Genomic DNA, 9,750 nt, shown 5'->3' with positions numbered 1-9,750 from the left:
TTCTACATTACAGTTATATTATGTTATCCATATTGTATAAAGTATATTTAATTACCAATATGATATATATATAAATATACATTTTGTATGGCTTGGATATGCTGATGAAAAAAAATCATATAAAATATGAAGTAATTAATTATAATTTGCTAAGTTCTAAGGATTGTTTCAGTATATATCAGGTACTTGATATACATTCATTCTAGAAGAGTTCATCACTTGAGAACAGAGTAGCAAAAATAAATTACATAGAGCACCTCAAAACAGTAGACAATTAGATAAGCATATAGCAGAACACTATATGCTTATCTACTACAAGCCAAATGGGTGTCAAACATGATAACAAAATACTTTTGTGCCTCCTGTTATATTTGTTTCTCGTGGTGCTGCCTTTAAGACTAAGGGCTTCACTAATCTCAATCTAATGGGAATTTGAAAGTACAGAACCAGTTTAATTAAGACATCCAGCATGATCTGAAATACATAAGGATTTCAAGGTAAGATGCAGCTGTAGTGTCTCTCACTGCAAATACTTAGAAATTAGCAATGTTCAAATCATGGAAGATTATGAGTTTTAAATTTGTCATTGGACTAAACAAACCATGATCAACATTATATTTCAGAGATGTGCCATTGTACCTTTTCAAAAAATTTCACACTGTGTAGGAAATTCACTAATACTCCTCATAAAAACTGGACTAAAAATACCTTTGCAGCATTAGAAGTTTCAAATCCTGGCACAAGGAGCAAAGACTAGATTTCAGTGATTGGTCATGTGGTGCAACTGGTGCAACGTGGATACATAGAACATTGCATTGCAGCTCATCTGACAGTAAAACTTTCATTGCTTGTTGAAGTGATATATGGTTCTAAAGAGATGAATCAAGAAAAAATGATGTGGTCATTGGCAAAACCTTCTGAAAATCAGTGAGTGTTTTACTGTTGAATTCAATAGTCTTTGGATCAGGCTTATGTAGATGTAGTAGTAAATGGCTGATCCCTTTGAGAGAAAGTAGGAGCACATTATCATGATTCCTTAGAACCTGTAGGTAATCATTTCGTTTCATTTGCACTGGCTGCCAACACAGAATGAAAAAATATAAAGCCAAATAATCTCCAGAAGCACTGTCAATTTTAGAACAATGAAGTCTGTTTCATTTTACCTTACTCATTAAAGATGTGCAAAGGATTGTATTCTTAGCTATGAATGCTAAGAAATCAGAAATTAATTATACTGTAATACACATCAGCTATATTATACATGGTTGTCTATGAAATGAACAAAGCTGTTCATTAAATGAACTCATTTTCTTATTAACCAAGATAGACTTGAAATGTGGAACAGCATGCTCTCCAGAATGTGTGTGTTATGAGTCTATATTTTTCAGCAAAAAGATAAGTATGTTACAAGTTTCCATTTTTAAGATGTTGGTGTAATAAACCGAGGCATATAAAACTATAGTGTGTTTCCTTATATAGAAACACACAATCAAACAAGAACAAATCTACCACCAACTGCTTCATACTGTGCTGTGCTTTGATAAGGAAGGAAAGCCAAGTTTCTAGCCTGGGTCTATCCTGACTCAGGCCATAACTTGTGAGTCCTGCTATTCTAACCCTTTCTCTTGATCTGCTTTTCAGCATGTCTTGGAGTACACAGCTCAAAGCAGCAGGGGAGTTTCTTACCAAAGGGCCACCCACTTGCATATTATTCCTTCCTTGCCTGTGACATGACACAAGAACAAAGTAGACATTAACCGCTACATTAAACCCAGAAGGAAAGTAATCAGTAACCTGTTATTCTCTTAATAAAGGGAAACACATGCAGTGTGAAATCCAGAAGACTAATCAATAGCCCCAGACAATGCAATGTGCCAAACAAATTGCAAATCAATTAGAATCCTTGTTTTCTTTGAAATGGTTCACTATACCTAAAGCAATTACTCGTTCATTAGACCTAATTTAACAGCATGACTGCCCTAGCAACAACTGGCAGCGTCTGGCTATCAAATGGAAGAATGGCAGCTTATTCCTGTCTGTCTGTGAGTCTAACACCAATCGAAGAAAATTGAATTCCTTTATATAAAGCAACTTTTCATTAATCGGTAAAATATTTTCTGTGAAGGAAGAATCAAGTATCCTATTTGATTTGGTTGAGTTTGTTTCTTACAGCTAAGTAAGGGAACTGACGTAGACTTTATATGAAAAAATTATGGAGTTCTTAAAACTTTTTAGTAAATTGCAATACTAAGGTATGCAAGAAGGAGAGAAAGTTTAGATTTCCAATAAACCTTTTGGGAAGAAAAAAAAAAGTTATATCTGTTTGCTTCAGCTGCATGTTTACTACAATTGAAATGACACAGTAAGATTAGCACGGTCCAGCACATGGTGACACAGATTCATTAAATGGTCTATAATCCCTTTGATGGGCTGAGAGGGCATTCAGCATTTGATACAACCCCACCCCCACCCCACTTTAACTTCACCTGACATTGGATCAAGCCTCTAACACCCTAACTACAGGTTTAAAGTAGTGTTTTTGTCCTTTGTTTCCTGTACTATATAGTAATATATCCACACTTAAGACATCTTCTTAAATGGCAAGTTTTTAAGGTGCATTCCCTTACCATTCTGTAAGCCTCATACTCACGAGATCATTTATTCCTCCCCCACTGGTGTGCTGTGCTGCAGCATTGCAATGACAAGGATGCATTTGGAATGGGGTCAGCTGGCAGGAAGCCACATCCAGCAAGGAGACCTGCTGCCTCTGCCATGTGTACAGTGCAGGCATTTCTTATCCCTACAGGGAATGAAGGCAGACAGGAATGTTGTGCACCTCTAAAGGCTGGTATAACAGGCGTTCCAAAGCTGCTTGCAGCATGGATGGGGCCTTCCCATTTGTAATACTGCTAGGGTCAAGACACTAAAATGGTAATTTGTCCAGGATTAACTATATCCCAATTTTGGCTTGTAAACTTTAATCACAGGGAAAAATACTTCAAACGGCCATGAACTGAAACCCTGATATTGCTTACTGACCTTTAAAGATGTGACATTCTTCTATAAAATCCTTGTAAACTCTTCAGTGCATATGCGTGTGTGTATAAAAATATGTATGTATATCCTAAATATATACATAGCCTATATATATAGGCTAAATATATATGTGCATATTTATAGCCTATACAGATATGTATTTGTAGCACAGAGTATCTTTTTGTACTAATTGAAGTAATTTCTAAATTCCAGAATATAAAAGACCCTTCAAAATCATTTTAAAAAGCCTTTAAATATTTTTGGGCCTATATTTAGTGTCGAGTTGATCTAATTACTTTTAGAACAGCTGCTGTTACAGGGAGTTGGAACTGCTGAAGTGACCTTAAGTATTTCTCTGAAGATACTCTATTTTGAAGTTCAGCATTGCCAGACCTCAGACTTCTATCCTTCTGATTCTTGCCATTCTTTTATGTGGCATAACACTGTTCTCCCTTGCAAAGGGGAGTAGTGAGATGATAGCTTAATGCTGAAAGGAGAAAATTTTTCTGGAAATTTCTCTTTCTCTCTCTCTCTTTTTTTTTTCTTTTTCTTTTCATGATCACAGGCTGCTAATAGGGTTAAAATGGAAGAGGTAGGTGCAGTAATCATAGAACCATAATAAACAATCACAGTTCCATATTTTATCACATACACCTGGTCTATATCTGCATGTATAGTGATATTTGATGTTTTGCAGAAAATGCAGAGATTTCCTGCATTGTCCTGGATTGCTGAAAATATGAGATTTCCTTACATCTCACACCAACCCAGTGTAGCTCAGCTTTGCCTACGAACATTTAAGCTGGTATTACAGACCCAGGCAATGCTCCAGGCTGCAGTTTCATCAGCAGACAGGCACTGAGATGCTTACTGAAAAATGCTGGACCATGAAATCCATGTGTTAATGAACATTCTGGCCCTTTTGAAAGCTAATTTTTCCTTAGACTACAAACTTGAAAGGCATGATAAAAATCAATAAAACATGTCATTAATTTTTTTCCTTCTGTTTTAAAATACATTATTAAGTGTGACTGAAAAAATGGTTAAAATTAGTTGATAGCACTTGGTTACAAATGCTACCTTTTCTCTACTAGAGGAAGTCCTGTGAGGCACCTTGAATTCAATAAGAATATTGAAATTAAATATGAATTGCCTACTAACTTCCATCCTTACATATTCAGAGTAGTAGGACAGTCATTCATGCCTTCACTTTGTTGGAATATTTGAACATATATTCAAGCCCATTATTTTTGGAAAACATAATTAACCACTAAACATTGTATTTATTATTTATACACATAAAAATGCAGGTTGCTCCAAAAGTAACACTTACTTATTTCCATGTAAACTACAATGGATACAAAGAGTACAATAACAGTATTTAATAGCCCAAATGCCCAGCTGCATAACGCTCTCTTACAACCACCATCAGCCTATTTGCACAGATGAGATGATTGAGACACACTTCATTTTGCGTAGTAACAGTTATGCATGGTCATCTGGAACATGACTTGTTTTCATGTTGCTGTTGCCACCAATGAAATGCACCACCGACCACCTCACTCTGCTCACATCCACTGTTTGGTCTCCATAAATGTTCAAAAATGTCAGTGAATGTCAATGGGTGCCATTTTTTTTCTAAATGGAGGAATTCAGTGACACATCTTTACTTAATACATACTTCCATTTCAGATGCCATTTTTCAGACTGCCCCTCTGCTGCTATCAGCAACGGAATATTGATGCAAAGGTTCTACCATCATACCACCAACATCTGCTTCAGATGTTGTGGGCCAACGTCATAAAATAGGACGCATTACTTTCAGAGCAGACCTTGAGTATCCTCAGTGCCCGTGTAACTTAAAGAGTATGTGCAACCATTCTGTTTCGCAGATATGACAATCTGAGTTATATCCTAAACTGGACATAGTTTCTCCTTGCTATCTGCACTTGAAACACTGTTTGCAAATAGACAGAGGGTATTTCAATACTCACAACTGAGATATAAGCAAAATGGGTGTTGCAAAATAACATATCTTGTAGACTTTGCCATACAATAAACTGTATCTTTCCATTTTGTGGGATCCCTTAAAGAGGAGCTCCCTATTTCTTCATATTTTTCAGATCTTATAAATTTATCAGATTTTAGTGTTGAGTTGAATTGGAACTAACATAAGCTGTAAGCAGCTTATTTGTTTCTTTATTTTGAACAGATAACTTGTGCAAGTGTTGATTTGTTGTAAAGCAGAACACATACTAGAAGTTATCTTGAGAGAGTCTCTATCAGTGTTGGTGTATCATGACATTGGTGTGATGGTGGTGCTTGCTGTTCCACAGCTGAGTCCCTTCATCAGCTAGGTTGGAAACTGACTGAGCAAGTGGTGGATCAGAAACCCACTGTGTATCTGATCTGGTGACGATGTTTCTGCATGCAATGCCCTGACACCTAGTGGATATAGACCTTTCAAAAACTGCTGAGCAGATGACACTTTAGAGACTGTGCTTTGTACATGAAGGCAGAGGCATACCTTGTTATAGGTGATGAACATAGTATATGTGGAAAGCACCCACGCACCAGCACTGATGATCGTTATCACTATTGCTTATTCTTTTAACAATACATGATTCCCATTTTACAAACTTAAGTAGGAATCAATACTTTTTTTTTTTTTTTTTTTTCTCAGCAATTACACCTGTGTCATTAGGGGCTGTGACAGATGTAATTGCAGTATTTCAGAGTTGTTGCTCATGCTCTCTAGGCTATTTCTATAGCAGGGAGCACCCTAACCCTCCCTCCCTCCCTCCCTCCCTCCCTCCCTCCCTCCCTCCCTCCCTCCCTCCCTTCCTCCCTTCCTCCCTTCCTCCCTTCCTCCCTTCCTCCCTTCCTCCCTTCCTCCCTTCCTCCCTTCCTCCCTTCCTCCCTTCCTCCCTTCCTCCCTTCCTCCCTTCCTCCCTTCCTCCCTTCCTCCCTTCCTCCCTTCCTTCCTTCCTTCCTTCCTTCCTTCCTTCCTTCCTTCCTTCCTTCCTTCCTTCCTTCCTTCCTTCCTTCCTTCCTTCCTTCCTTCCTTCCTTCCTTCCTTCCTTCCTTCCTTCCTTCCTTCCTTCCTTCCTTCTTTTTAGCAAAAATAGGGCTTGGGGAATACCACTCAGATCCTTTTTATCTTTCAAAATACAGATTTCATCTAAGATCTAAAGAGTAGCTGAGGACTACTACTTCATCCATGCTACTTTCAAATAAGAATGCATTTCCCATTTTTGTCTGACTCCTGCTTGTGTAGCTAACAACGGTTCAGTAACAATAGTGTAAATTTTCTCATTTGTGTTTAGCAGAGAAAGAAATAAAAACACATATAGATAGCAATTGTATTTATTTGTTTCCTGTTTACTACAAGGGTAATAGGGTTGAATGGGATCTCAAGATGTCATCACATTGATCTTCCAGCCCCACAGTAGAATTGACTGTATCTTGAAGCTGATTAAGGGAGGAAATGTAATCTGTGTTTTGTGTTCCAGTAATTAAGCATTTTATAAAGATGTGGCTGTGGCTAATCTGAAGAATGACTATGCATATACATATGTATGCCGTGATGAGGCATTTCTCTCTATGCAAGGAAGTTCTGGTTCTAATAGTGCTATACATGTTTCAGTCAATGCATTCCTAAGCATTTCATTGATAATGTATGAGTCAAAAGGGGGTGGGATTCATCCTCTCATAGTTACACTGGTGGAAAAAACTTACTTCAATGTCTCAATGAACATATGTAAAGAAGAATCCAAAGGGACAGAATAAAGAGTATTCAGAAAGGGAGTCTCTTTAACACTTTCCATATAATTCCCCTCCTTATAAAAGGCTTTTTCCAGGCTATTGAAAGGGCTTCTTCCAACCTATTGACAGGGTTATGAGAATCACCCAAATTGTTCTATTGAACAAATTCCCTTCACTGGAACTATTTATTATTTCCTAGTATGCAGTTGTGGCTCGAATAAGAAGAAGTTAATATTTATCCAAAGCTTTTAGGGCATGATTTCTCTTATATTTGTCAGAATCTATATCATAGTCAGTAGCACAGTGAGGCCATTCTCTGTCATTGAGAAGTGATGGAGTCCAGTGGAAGGCCCATCTTCAAAAAAGGCCAAAAGGACTATCTGTGAAACTAAAGGCTCCAGGATAACCATGGGATGAGTTCTACTTGAACATACTTATGACTGTATGAATAAAGTTGCAGAGAAAGTTTATGTTTTCTCCATTCTTGGAGGTATTCAAGACCCGACTGGGTAAAAGCAGTTTGGCCAGACCTCACTGCTAGCAATACTTTTTCAGGAGATTGGATAACAGATCTCCCTTCCAACCCACTGTCAGTGGTTTATGGACTGGTTTGGCCCAGTTCCATGAATAGCAGGGTAGGGGGATCCATGGACCCATGCTCCAGGAAAGGGAAAAGGGGAAAGGGTAGGGAGATGGGCCTAAAACAAAACAGCGGCAACAATCTGAGGAGAAACAATCTGATTTACTGAATATGATATTGGAATGCAAGATAACACACTATAATACAATATAGTTTGGAGCTAATAAACAAAATGAGAGAGTGTTTGAAAGCTTAAAGCCTTACTCTAATGGTAAGGCAAGATGTCTAGTCAGAACAAGCAGAAGGGAAAAGAGCGGGGAGGCTCATGATATGCAAACAGTTTTATCTTTCCCTCTGAGAAGAAAATGGAAGCAGAACCATGCAAAGTCCTCTGGGGTATATAATATGTAGCTGTTCTTCTGAGAAACGGGTACCCAGAACTATCCATGATACATGGAACTGGAGCATTAACTCTTTAACTCCCAGTACACTATGTGATGTTATGATGTGGAATACTGATAACAAAAACCATAAACAATGACACCCACTTTCTCATTGCACTTCAGCATTGTGTAGTCAACTGGGTTTTAGACTAATATGAGAGCAGCTTTCCCTACTCATAAGCTGGTGTATTTGCTTCTCTGGACTGATGTATTAGCTTTATCTCAACAGCCTAGTCCTGAGCCTAGTCTTGGGAGGACAGCAGCCAGCCATGGCTGTGGCACTGGGAAAGTCACTCACTTCTTTAGAGGTGGAAATGGTGGAAATATAGAGGTAGTGCTGCCACACAACCAAAAGTTCATCCTGAGGCAAAATCAATTTATTGTGCAGAGCTGAATAATAGTAATTCTAAAATGACAGGAAAAGAGAAAGAGAACATATTGGTCAGTGATTAATATAAAATAAGATTTTAGAATAAAATACATATATTTGAAATCAACAAGATAAACATAAAATATTGAACCAGTGAACATGGACAGAGGTATTTGCAAAAACACTGAAGAAAATTAGCTCATAATAAATCCAGAATAGTCACTACTTCAGGACATAGCAAACTCTCACTTTGGTAAGGCTTCAAATGCATCCTGAAGTCTCTGGTTCATTTTATTTTTCATTTTCCCTTGTTCACTGCAATCAATAGAAATTAAGGGTATTAGCAATTCACAGATGCTCTCCAGCAATCTGAAGGATTGGCACAACTACAGACTCTGTAACATACCCTGGGTATTGGCAAAAAAAAAAAAAATATATATATATATATTTGAACATATCCCAGAGATATGGTTTCTTTCTTTGGGCAAGGAGCATTTGAAAACTCTGAAAATTTCATGATTCATGAAAATTCCAAGTGTGCAAAATATGCATGCAACCCAATAAAATATCTCACTATACAAAAAGGTAAATATTACTAAGATAAAAGCAAGAACTATCTTTTGTTCTGTGTCTGTGATGTTTCAGAGTATCTGCTCCCTGTATTCCCCTTTGGCATCTTCATCTTTCTTTTCATCAAAATTATAACTATATAAGACAATTAAATCCAGATACTTAAATAAGAAGTGAACAACACTTTCAGACTAATTCAAACAATTCGTACTAATACAGATTACATCTTAGAACAATAGCTGAAAGTATTTGGCAATGCTCTAGTCACATAAATAAAAATCATTTTTGTACAGCTACTATATTTTATACTGCTGTTAGTAAAAAAAAAAATTGCCTTCACAGAATTGTGTGCACCTACATATAGGTGTGTGAATAAATGATCTGTATGACAGACTTTGACATAACTAAAAAGATGGCAGAAACAACTTTCTATGCCTAAACTTGTGCATTTCAATTTCCAATATTTATGCATGTTTACTATTGACAAGATTAGTTGTTTGTTTTTTTTTTTACAAAATTCAGTTTTTAAGCATATATTCAAGCTACTAAATGCATTTAACATACAATTATTCTTTTTTTGCCAAATCGTGCACAGAGAATTTCATGCAAGTAATTTAACTGCCTCTGCTTTGAAATATTTTTTCTATCATTGATTACTAATGAGTAAGTTTACTACAAATGCTTTAGCTTAGTTTTGTGAATTTTCTTTTACCTATGATGAATACGAAAAACCTAAGGACCTTGTGAAGAATTCAGGGTGATTTAAGACATCTGTCTTATATCCTGACTTAAAACTTAATTATAATGCTATTAAAATAGTAAACTTAAATCTATCCTTTCCCATTATAATTAAAAAAACATATTGCCATGACCAGCTAATCTATATTTATGAATAAAAACACATACAACACCTACCAAACTGTTTTCAATGACATTTTCTAAGAAGAGACTCACCAAAAATTATCAAGGAGATTTTCTATATTTCT

The sequence above is a fragment of the Tetrao urogallus genome, assembly GCF_951394365.1.
Source record: "Tetrao urogallus genome assembly, chromosome: 6".
In the NCBI taxonomy this organism is placed as follows: Eukaryota; Metazoa; Chordata; class Aves; order Galliformes; family Phasianidae; genus Tetrao; species Tetrao urogallus.
Note: the sequence above shows the minus strand (reverse complement) of the source record.